Genomic DNA, 10634 nt, shown 5'->3' on the forward strand with positions numbered 1-10634 from the left:
GGGGAAGGACGGAACTGTGTCTTTTCTCCCATGGGCTCATCAGAGTGCGAGTGAAGTAGGAAGAGTAAGAGGGACTTTTCTCCTCTCCTGTCTTTGGGGCTCTTGCGTCACAGAGACTGAGGTGTCTGTGGTACCAGGGAGGAGAGAGAGGGGCAGATTGTGCTCCTGTGAGCCTAGGAAGAGAAGGGGAAGTACCGGGGCCTGCCGATTGTTGGAGAGAAGGGTGGGCACCCCGGGACTGGGTGGGGGAAGTCTCACACCCCATTTTTACGCAGGAGTTTGGTGGAGGCTGTGGTGGAGGCTGGCCCACAGGCCCCGAGGCCTTGAGAGCTGGGGCAGGGAGAGCGGATTCTCCTAGAGGAAATGGAGGCAGGAGAAACCTCTGTAACGGAAACCTCGGGAGCCTCAGAGCCTAATCCAATAGGACTTTCTACAATGACGGAAATGTCCTGTATCCACCCTGTCCCGTGTGGTAGCCACAAGCCATGGGTGGCCACAGAGCTTGCAATGTGGCTAGTGTGACTGAGAAATTGAGTTTTTCATTTTATTTCATCGTAATGTATTTAAATTTAAGTAGCCATAAGCACAGGTAGAAGGAGGTGGGTAACAATGGTATCAACCACGGAATGAGAGCTGGGTCCTTCCTGATTCTGGAGACCCTCCAGGGTCCTGAGCCTCTCAGTCTCTCCCTGGGCCCAGAGGAGTGGAGCAGCAGTGCCAGGCAGGCCCGAGGCTCAGCCTGCAGCCACCCCAAACATTTGCCTGGATTGCCAGCTGAAGGCACCTCCCTGGGAACAGGGAAAAGCCGTGTTGGGGGAAGAGAGGTTCTAATGCCACAGAAGCAGAACCCAGCTCTGTACCGGGAGCACCATTGTTACCAGGCTCCTCCTACCTGTGCTGATGGTTATTTAAATTTAAATAACTTCAAATGAAATAAAATGAACAACTTAATTTCTCGGTCACATTGGCCACATTGCAAGAGCTCAGACCACACATGACTGGTGGCTACCATGTGGATGGTGCAAACACAGGACAGGAGGCTCCCATCGCCCCTCTTTGTGACTTCATGCTTTGTCACCTCAAATGAGTCAGTGCCCTTTGCACTTTCATTCCCTGACTCATTCATTCATTCCCCAGATGTCAGGCGAGCTGCTGCTGTGGGCCAGGCTGGGTTAGGATTTCAAAGGTAGACAACACAGACCCTGCCCGCCTGGAGCCCGCGCTGTGGGGAGAGACGGGTGCTCATGGAATAATTGTGCTAATGGATGCCTGAGTGCCCTGAGGAAACAGAGCCCAGTTCTTTGAGAGCATTAAGCAAAGAAAGCTGACCTAGACCCCGGGACGGGGTTCGAGGCCCACTTCCGAGGGAAGTGACGCTGAGAAATCAGAACCCTCATATGCTGCTGGCTGGGACGTGGAAGGGTGCAGCCGCTTTGAAAAACAGTGTGCAAATTCCTCAAATGATTGAACATAGAGTTGCCTATGATCCAGCAATTCCTCTAGGTATCTATCCAAAAGAAATGAAAATGTATGTCCACACAGAAACTTCTACACAAATGTCTGTAGCAGAATTATACATAGTAGCAAAAAGGTGGAAACAACCCAAATGTCCATCAACTGATGAACAGCTAAACAAATGTGGCATATCCATACAGTGGAATATTATTCAGCCATGAAAAGGAATGAAGTACTGATCCATTCTATAACAGGGATGAACCTTGAAAACATTATAAGTGAAAGAAGCCAGTCATGAAAAACCACATATTATATGATTCCACTCATATGAAATGTCCAGAACAGAAAAATATAGAGAAAGAAAGTAGATTAGTGATTGCTGAGGGCTGGGAGAAGGAAGAAGCTGAGCAGATGGGGGTGATAGCTAAAGGGTACAGGGTTTCTGTTTGAGGTGAAGAAAATGTTCTAAAATTGACTGATGGTGATGGTTGCAAAATTCTGTGAATATGCTAAAAACCATCGGACTATACACTTACGTGGGTGAATTGTATGACACATGAATTATATTTTAATAAAGCTGTTAAAAATAAAAAAAGGAGGAGCTTGGGGCTCGGGAAAAGATTCAAGCCCAGATGGCAACACGTGCAGGGGAGCCTGGCACCTTTAGAAGACACGGAAGAAGCCCAAGTGGCCAGAGCCCGCAGAGTGAGAAGTGGCTGGAGCGGTGGGTGAGTGGGACCTCGGTGGGACCTCAAGGCCACGGGAGGGGTTTCAGTCTCTTTCTCAGGAGCAGCCAGGAGCATTGAGGAGTTTTAAGCCAGGGTCTAATTGATGAAATCTGCATTTTGAAAAAAGTCGTTCTGGATAATATATGACCAAAGGGTGGGGGCCGGCAGAGCGGGAACGAGGGGACTTAAGAGGCTTTTGTGGTGATCGGGGGAGAGATGAGGGGGGCTTGGGCAGGAGTGACAGCCCTGGAGAGGGTGCCAAAAGGACAGACAAGAGAAATGTAGAGCTTAGCTCCTGCTCTACCTGAGGACAATGACAGTCCTTTAACTGCCCTGCATGAATGTCGGCCGTGCTGCCAGGTCCCTGGGTTACCACCCAGGGGTATGACTATGGCCACTCAAGGGACAGAAGCCTCCTCTGCTACCACGTATGGTGTATACTCTTCCAAAAGTGGTTGCACTAGTTTGTTTAAAAATAAAAATTCCCAAAGGACGCTGGCAGCTGGCAGTATAAACTGGTTCTGCCTTTCAGAGGACAGTTTGGCAGCATACTGGAAAAGAGTTTAGGGTGTAACTACTGTGGTAAATCATTATAATAATGGGCCCAGTGACCACCACTCCCCAGTGTCCGTGTCCCTTGACCTTGCAGCTCCACTCATCAAGAGATGGTGTCTATTTCTACATCCTCCTGAGTCTGCGCTGGCCCTGGGGCTGGCTTTGGCCAATAAAATGTGGCAGAAGTAACATTGTGTAAGTTTGGGAGTCTGGACTGCAAGGGGCACTGCAGCCTCCACTCTTGTCCTGGGACCACACCAGGCAGCTGCCTGAGCTAGCCCGCTGGAGGCTGAGGGGCCACGTGGAGGAGAACCGAGGGCTTCAGGCAACTGCTGGCACCAATGGCCAGACATGTGAGTGAGGCCACCTGGAACCTTCCAGCCCAGTAGACCCTCCAGGGGAATGCAGTCACATGAGTGACCCCAGAAGGGAATCACACTGCAAAGTATATCTCCAGCCAACCCTCAGAATCACAGGAAATAATTAATTGTTCCTTTAAGCCACTATGTTTTGGGATGGTTTATTACCCAGCAATAGATACTGAAATGCATACCTTTTCATTAAATACATCCGCTGCAGGTATTTATACTAACAACAACAAAATCTACAAAGTAACCAACAGTTTAGCTACAAAGGCGTTCCTTGCATCATTGTTTATAATACAAAACATCAGCTTGATCTTAGATGTCCAACAGCAGGAATTAGATAGAATATGGTACATCTGTACATCATGCAAGCATTAAAAAGTTAGTGTTGGAGCATTCTGATGGCAAGATTTCCAGAACATACTGCTAATTGGGAAAACAAAACAATATCTAAAAGCATATATGATCACATTAAAATATGCATATTTTAAATATATTTGAATATGAAATTGATGGGTCCAAAGGCACGTAAAATTGCCCTCTAAAATGGATGTTACAATTTCTCTTCCCACCAGCAGTGCTGCTTCCTCTGTCCCAGTCACTTCCCGCCAGCCCCCGGCTGACACTTCGAGAGGCAGGTCAGTCACTCCCAGAGCTGATGTCAGTTAAGCAAAGGCAGTTCCAACCTTTATTTCATTGAACAGGATTTCCTGGTTTCTTGGCCACCCAGAGACCTTCCCTCGGCCAATTTTCTCATCCAAACACAGGGGTCTGATTTACTCCTGGACTCCCTTAGGGAGAGGGAATGCTTGGGTGCAGCCTGGCGAAAACCCAGCAGGGACCAGGCGTCCTGCGAGTGGGCTGGGACCGCAGCTGCCAGCTGCAGAGTCGTCATGTGTCCGCCCAGCGCACCAGAAAGGGCTCGGTGAGTCTCGAACACGGTGTTTAACTTCTGTTTAATCTTTGCATCACTGATCAGCACGGCTGCTTGGCCTCCCAGACGAGCTCTGCATGAGTCACTCAGTGTCTTACTGTGGCCTGAGCACATTTCATTCCAGGCAGGTGCGACCGTACTTGACATGCCCTGAGATACCTCGAGAGTGAATAACGCTTGCTGTCCCCCTACAACACCAACTAAAGAGCAAATCTAATGCTTTATTTAAAAAAAAACAATATTGCTCTAGAGTCTTTTTTCTGCTGGTTCAGTACCCATGAGATGAGTCCCCGTTTCTTTCCCTTTTTCCTGGCTGTTGAATGAAGGCTGAAGGTCCCTGGGATATGGAGCATCTCTTTAAGTAACAGGAAGTTTATTAACTCATGAGTTAATTGAGAAAATCATTTACCAAACCACATGTGAGCGTGCTGTGCAAGCAACCCTTGAATTGCCGTAAAGACCGGGCCCCAGCTGTGGCTGTTCAGCTCTTTCTGCTAATGTGGGTCACTCCTGATCTAGGACAGCCTGCAGGTGTTCCCTTTGTGCCCAGACAGACACTCAACTCTTAACCCTGGAAAGAAAGAAGTAGGAACAAAGGCCTGCCAGGGCACGTTGGGGCTCAGAAATCGCAGAAAGGAAAGCTGCAGACCTTTTTCATGTTGCAGCTGCCTTCTTCTCCTCTTACTCTGTTTTATAACCTGTTAAAATCAGTTAGAATCACAAGGACGTGGACTCTACCTCCCCTTCACTACGAATTTCCAGCTGTGTGACTTTTAGCAAATCACCTAACCTTTCTGAGCCTCAGTTTCTCATCCTCACAAAGGTACTGGCAAGACGAAATGAGGTGATGAGTGGGGATGTGTGGGAGGCAGAAAAATAGCCCCAGAGATATCCATGTCCTTAGCCCTGGAACCTGCAAATGTTACTCTACGTGGCAAAAGGAACTTTGCAAGTGTGATTAAGTAAAGGATTTTGAGATGGAGAGAGTTGCCTGGATGATCCAGCTGGGCCTGATCTAATCACAAGGGTCCTTATAAGAGGGAGGCAGCAGATCAGAGAGGCAGAAGGTGACGAGGCTATGGAATCAGAGATTGGAGTGATGCAGCCACAGGTCAGGGAGAGCCAGCAGTCTCTAAAAGGCAGAGCAGGCAAGGAAGAGAAGGAACCAGACCTGCCGATGCCTTAACTTTAGCCCAGAGAAACTGATTTGGGACTCCTGGCCTCCAGAATGTGAGCCAATAAATGTGTGTTGTTTGAGGCCACTCAGTTAGTGGTAACGCGTTACAGCAGCCACAGGAAACAAATACAGGATGATATGTAAATATGAATTCCTGCACAAATGGAAGGATTTGCAGTAATGCAGCCAGAGCCAGGTGAGGCCCAACTCAGTGGGCGTGCCTAAGGAGCCAACAGGTGTCAGCCTGCAGTGTCTGTTTGCATGAGCTTATTTCTCGGGAGGGAAGATGCCTCCATGGAGGGCTGTGCGGCTGGAGCAACGTCTGCTGCCTGACTCTGCCTGGTCACCCAGATTTGAGCCCCAGTCCAGTGGGGAGAGGCTTCAGACAGAGCTGAAGGCACCATTTTCCAAGGGACCCTGACAGCCTTATGAGTGCAAGCTGTGCTGCTTTGAGGCCCAATGACAAGGCAGGACACAGAAGGGAGTAGGGAGCATTTGCTCCATTTCTACATGCATGGCTGTAGCTCAGTAGACACAGCCCGATGTGTTCTAGCATCCAAAGGCTGCGTCTCAAGACCGCTGGCCAACCTCAACCTCATCCTGGGCCACTGCTCAGGTTGCGGGGAGAAACACTGTTCTTGGGGCCTTACAGGCAGCAGGCATCACTAAGAGATTCAAGCCAAAGACACAAAATTTCCTGGAAACTCCCCCAAAGAAATAAGGCAGTGAGTTGTCGTTGGGGATAAACATAAGCCGTCGGCATTGGGACTCACGCACGATGGTGCCCAACCACCAATGGGGCCTTGGGACCCTCAGGCCACTGCACGGCCTGCCGACACCTACCAAAGTTCCTCTCCAGGACAGCTGTTGCCTAGAGGATCTCTGACCCGGTTCACAGTAGCCACTGGGCTCCCTGCACAGGGGTGGCCACACCAGACTTTTTGTAATGCTTATTCTCTGGAACTCAGGTATGATTCCCTGGGAATTCCTCCTCCTTGCTGCACCCACATTCTGAGTCCACCTGGAGAGCCATCAAACGTGGCAGCCAGGAGAGATGCTGGATGTCACAAGTCTTCTCGTGCTCCAGGTGTCTAGGAGAGTTTAGTTAACCCAGCAGCTCTGCGACCCTGGCACTAGATGGAGGATTGGGGTGCACTCTGCTCAGGTATTCAGTCAACAGACCCTGAGTGGACTGACCTCAGGCCTCATCTATTGGAAAGTACACTTACCTGCTTGGCTGCGCTCCGAGCCGACTAGCCTGGGCCATCACCTCTTCTGTCTCCTGATCTGCGCGATCCCTGCTCCTCCTGCCCCACTACAGCCCACCATCCACACGGCAGGCCAAACGGCCCAAACAGAGTGCCACTCCATCCCTTTAAGACCCTCTACTGCATTCTAAATAGGACTTGGAAATACATTTAGCAAAGGAAAATACAGGTTAGATTTGACTTCCAGATAATCCATGAATAATTTTTTTAGTATAAGCATGTCCCAAAGTTTATCTGAAATTCAAATTTAACTGGGCATCCTGATTTTATCCGGCAACCCTGGTTGAATATGATGACTGTGGTCTCAACTCCTGGCCTTGGCTGACGAGATCCTTTGCGGTCCTGCCTTTGCCTAACTCATGGACCTCCTGTGTTCTCATTTGCTCCACATGCCCCGCCACATTAAGCTTCCTCCTGTTACTTAAACACTTTGAAACCATCCTGCCCTCTGAGCCCTTGCACTTTCTGTTCCTCCACCTGGAACTGTCCTCCCTACATCCTCACAGAGCTGGCCTCTGCTTATCAGTCAGGTCTCAGCTCCAGGTCACCCCCTCAGGTGGCTTCCCTGAACCCTCCAGGTGCTCCCTGCCTCATCAGTCTATTTTCTTCCTGCTGCACATCTAAGCCCCCTGCTCACCGGGCTGGAAAATCTCAGCAACCAGACAAGTAGAAAAGGTGGAGGAAGCCCACGAAGTGATTTTCCTCTGTAGTGGCCTGAGCGAGGGTCAATGGATCTCTGGAACAGTCAACCTGGTTCTCCTGCCCCATTACAATTTACTCTTCCCTCAGGGCGCTGGAGAGACTGGAGGTGGGAGAGGGAGGAGGAAGCAAGCGGTGTTTTCCTTCGGGATCTTTCTCTTCCGACCTTACCCTCCTCGACCATGTTTTGCAGCATCGTTGCAGACTGCATCTTCCTGTCCTCACCACTGCCCTGCCTGTTCTCCCTTGTCAAGCTCTGCTTAAGGATACTTCAGAAAGCTCCTCCTGGCCACCCAGTGTTTAGGAAAATCTCACAAAAGGGTCTTAGCATGGCTATAAGTTTTCCTCTGAGCACTTTTCTCAGAACAAGATGTTCTGAGTCATTCTAGAACTTCAAAATTGGTGGCAGCACGAGGGGTGGGCAAGAGAGGAGAGAGAGCTAGAGAACTTCTTTGTTTATGCAACGTCATCTCCTTCTGGAAATCGAGAGCCAGTTCTCAAAATCCCAGATGTCCTTGATCTCTGAGTCTCTCAAAGGCCTACAGAGGCAATCCCTGTCCGTGGTGGGGACGAGTTTTATCTTTTTCCCCCAATCCATCTCAGACGGACACTTTCATAAAATACAGTGAAAAATAAGTGGCTAGAAAAACAAAGACTTACAAATTACAACCTCACTGATCACGCATTCATACGTCACAAGATCATCAAAATGCTATATGCATTTCTAGACGCTGACTCTCAGTTTCTGCACATACCCCATTGAGGGTGGATAATAAACACGTGTTGCAGCAGCACCTGTCCACGGAGACACACAGAGCACATGCTACAGATTAATGGACTGTTTGCTTGTTTAGGGCAAGAATCCTGAAAGTGTTCTTTATTCTTTAGTGTGTGAATCTACAGCCAAAGGCTTTCTCGGTAGACAAAGGGAAAAGAGAAGCAGCTCTGATGGTTACTCTTTGCCCTGGACTTGCTTTAGGGGAAAGGGAACATTCTCCAACAATTTGCATTTCTAACAAGTGGAAGGTGATGCTGAGGCTGCTGGTCCCTGGACCACACTTTGAGAACTACTCATCTAGAGGCAGGTAGGACTGTGTGCTGAGATGGTCTCTGAATAAGGGAGTTATTCTGCCTGGGTGAGGCAAACTAGGAATGTGGGAGGCTGGGTGACATCTCTTCTCTCCACTCCAGGGGGCTTCCTACCACCCCTTTCTAACACTTGTGGTTTGTTCTAAAGGACCAGACTTTCTAAATTCAGCACAGTCATACACAATGAGAATTGGGCATGATGGCTCAGGGGCAGATGGTCCCATACCTCCTTGGACTATGGTGCCTAGCCCAGTGCCAGGCACACAGCAGGTGTTTGCTAAATGCCCAGGTAGATTCTTTGCGATTAGCAAATCCTGTGATGAATAAATGACAAGCAATAGGCTGTACTGGAGTATATGAGGAAGCCATTTGGTTTAAAACTAATTTGGCCTGACCTTATTTTTCCAAGAGGCCTGATGTGGCCTGTTGAGCATGCATTGTACATCTGCTTTAAATGTTTACAATACTGCAAAGACAAGAATGATGCCCTTAAACATAGAGATGTAGGTGCTGGCCCCGTGGCGCAGTGGTTAAGTTCGCATGTTCCACTTCAACGGCCCGGGGTTTGCAGGTTCGGATCCCGGGTGTGCACATGGCACCACTTGGCACGCCATGCTGTGGTAGGCATCCCACATATAAAGTGGAGGAAGATGGGCATGGATGTTAGCTCACGGCTAGTCTTCCTCAGCGAAAAGAGGAGGATTGGCAGCAGTTAGCTCAGGGCTAAACTTCCTCAAAAAGAAAAAGAAAGAAAAGATAGGGATGTAGCTTGCCCCCATATCAGCATTTCCTTAAGGAGAAGCATCTCTTCCTGGGAACTAAGGGTTAATTACCGACCTGCTGTGCTCACCTTGTGACCACTGACCTGCTATGCCAGCTAAGCATCTAGTAACAGTAGTAAAAGAGACATTCCTATCGTATGTGACATATGCTCTTTGTTCCAAGATGACGTATAACCACTCTGTACACCCCATCTCTCTGGTGCCCTTCCTTCCTTGGGGAAAGAAGGCACTAGGCTATATAATAAACTCACCTGGTTCATAATAAACTCACCCCAATTTTGATTTGCAGATTGATTATGGATCATTTGTGTTGACACGTGTGAATCCCAGTATATTGCCTCCCTTGGAGGAAGAGCCAATAATACTTTTCTTCCTCCCTCCATCATCTTACATATCTCCGGAAGTGGAGATGTACTGACCGAGCCCAGAAGTAACAAGGAAGGCAATTGGAAAATGAGATTGAATATGCAAATGGAAAATTTGTACAAGAAAATGAAGAAATCGACTCAGCACTCCTTCAGCTTGGACGGGCCGCTAGAACCCAGTTCTGCACATGGTGGGTGCACACTACGTTTTACCCAGCAACGGACTCTGACAAGCCTGAAAAGTGACCTGCTCCTGCGTGATGAGGCCAACTTAGACAACGACGTTTAAGCCCATCTTAGACCTAATCTTACCTTCAAAATTTCCACTTCTTATCACGTCAAACCCATTAGAACTCAGCCCATTCCAGCTCAAAGTGAATCTGTTTTGCTATAAATTTCTAAAGGGCTTTTATAATTTGCCTTTTGAAATTATTTAGCTCTCAGAAATATTTAATATATAATTGGCTATGCTTTCTTAGCAATCACGTATATTTGAGAATTTTTTGTGAAGTGAAAGAAATCTAATCTGTGTTATTTTTAAATGCCAAGAAATTCAAACACTCAGTTTAACAGTGAAGGAAGCTGGCAAAACATTACATTATGTGTGGATATTTAATTAAATGTTGATTAATTCCAATATTGTCATTTTCTTATTTTGGAGCTAATAGGGTTTTTGTTTCTTTTTTTTTCTGATTTTAATAATTTTCAAAGGCTCCTGGGTCCAGGCGCTGACTTTTGGTGGCTAAAAGTTAAAATATTCCACCACACGTGTTCTCGGGATGCTCTTCCCACAAACAGCCCCACCTGGGCGCCTCTGCTGTGAATATCACGCGGCTCATTCACTCACCTCCTTGTGTGCGCAACTGTCACCTTTTCCACAGGGCCACCCCTGACCACACCCTCCCCGCCTTGGCTTCCCGAATCCCCTTCCGGCTTGACACTTGGACCCTCAGTGTACTGTATAATTTACTCATTTTTCAGGTCTACTGTTTATTGTCTGTCCCTCCTGACCCACCCCCACCTCCCCCACCCAGAGGGAACACAAACCTCAAGAGAACGGGGGTCTCTGTTTTTTCACTGTTACATCCCAAGTACCTAGAATAGTGCCTGACACCCAGTAAATATTTGTTGAATAAGAGTACCATCTAAATGGAGCTGGAGGCCAAGATAATTAGTGGGGGCTTTTCTTATGTAACATGAGGCCAGGAAGGAGAGAA

This window comes from Equus quagga, chromosome 2, assembly GCF_021613505.1.
Source record: "Equus quagga isolate Etosha38 chromosome 2, UCLA_HA_Equagga_1.0, whole genome shotgun sequence".
In the NCBI taxonomy this organism is placed as follows: Eukaryota; Metazoa; Chordata; class Mammalia; order Perissodactyla; family Equidae; genus Equus; species Equus quagga.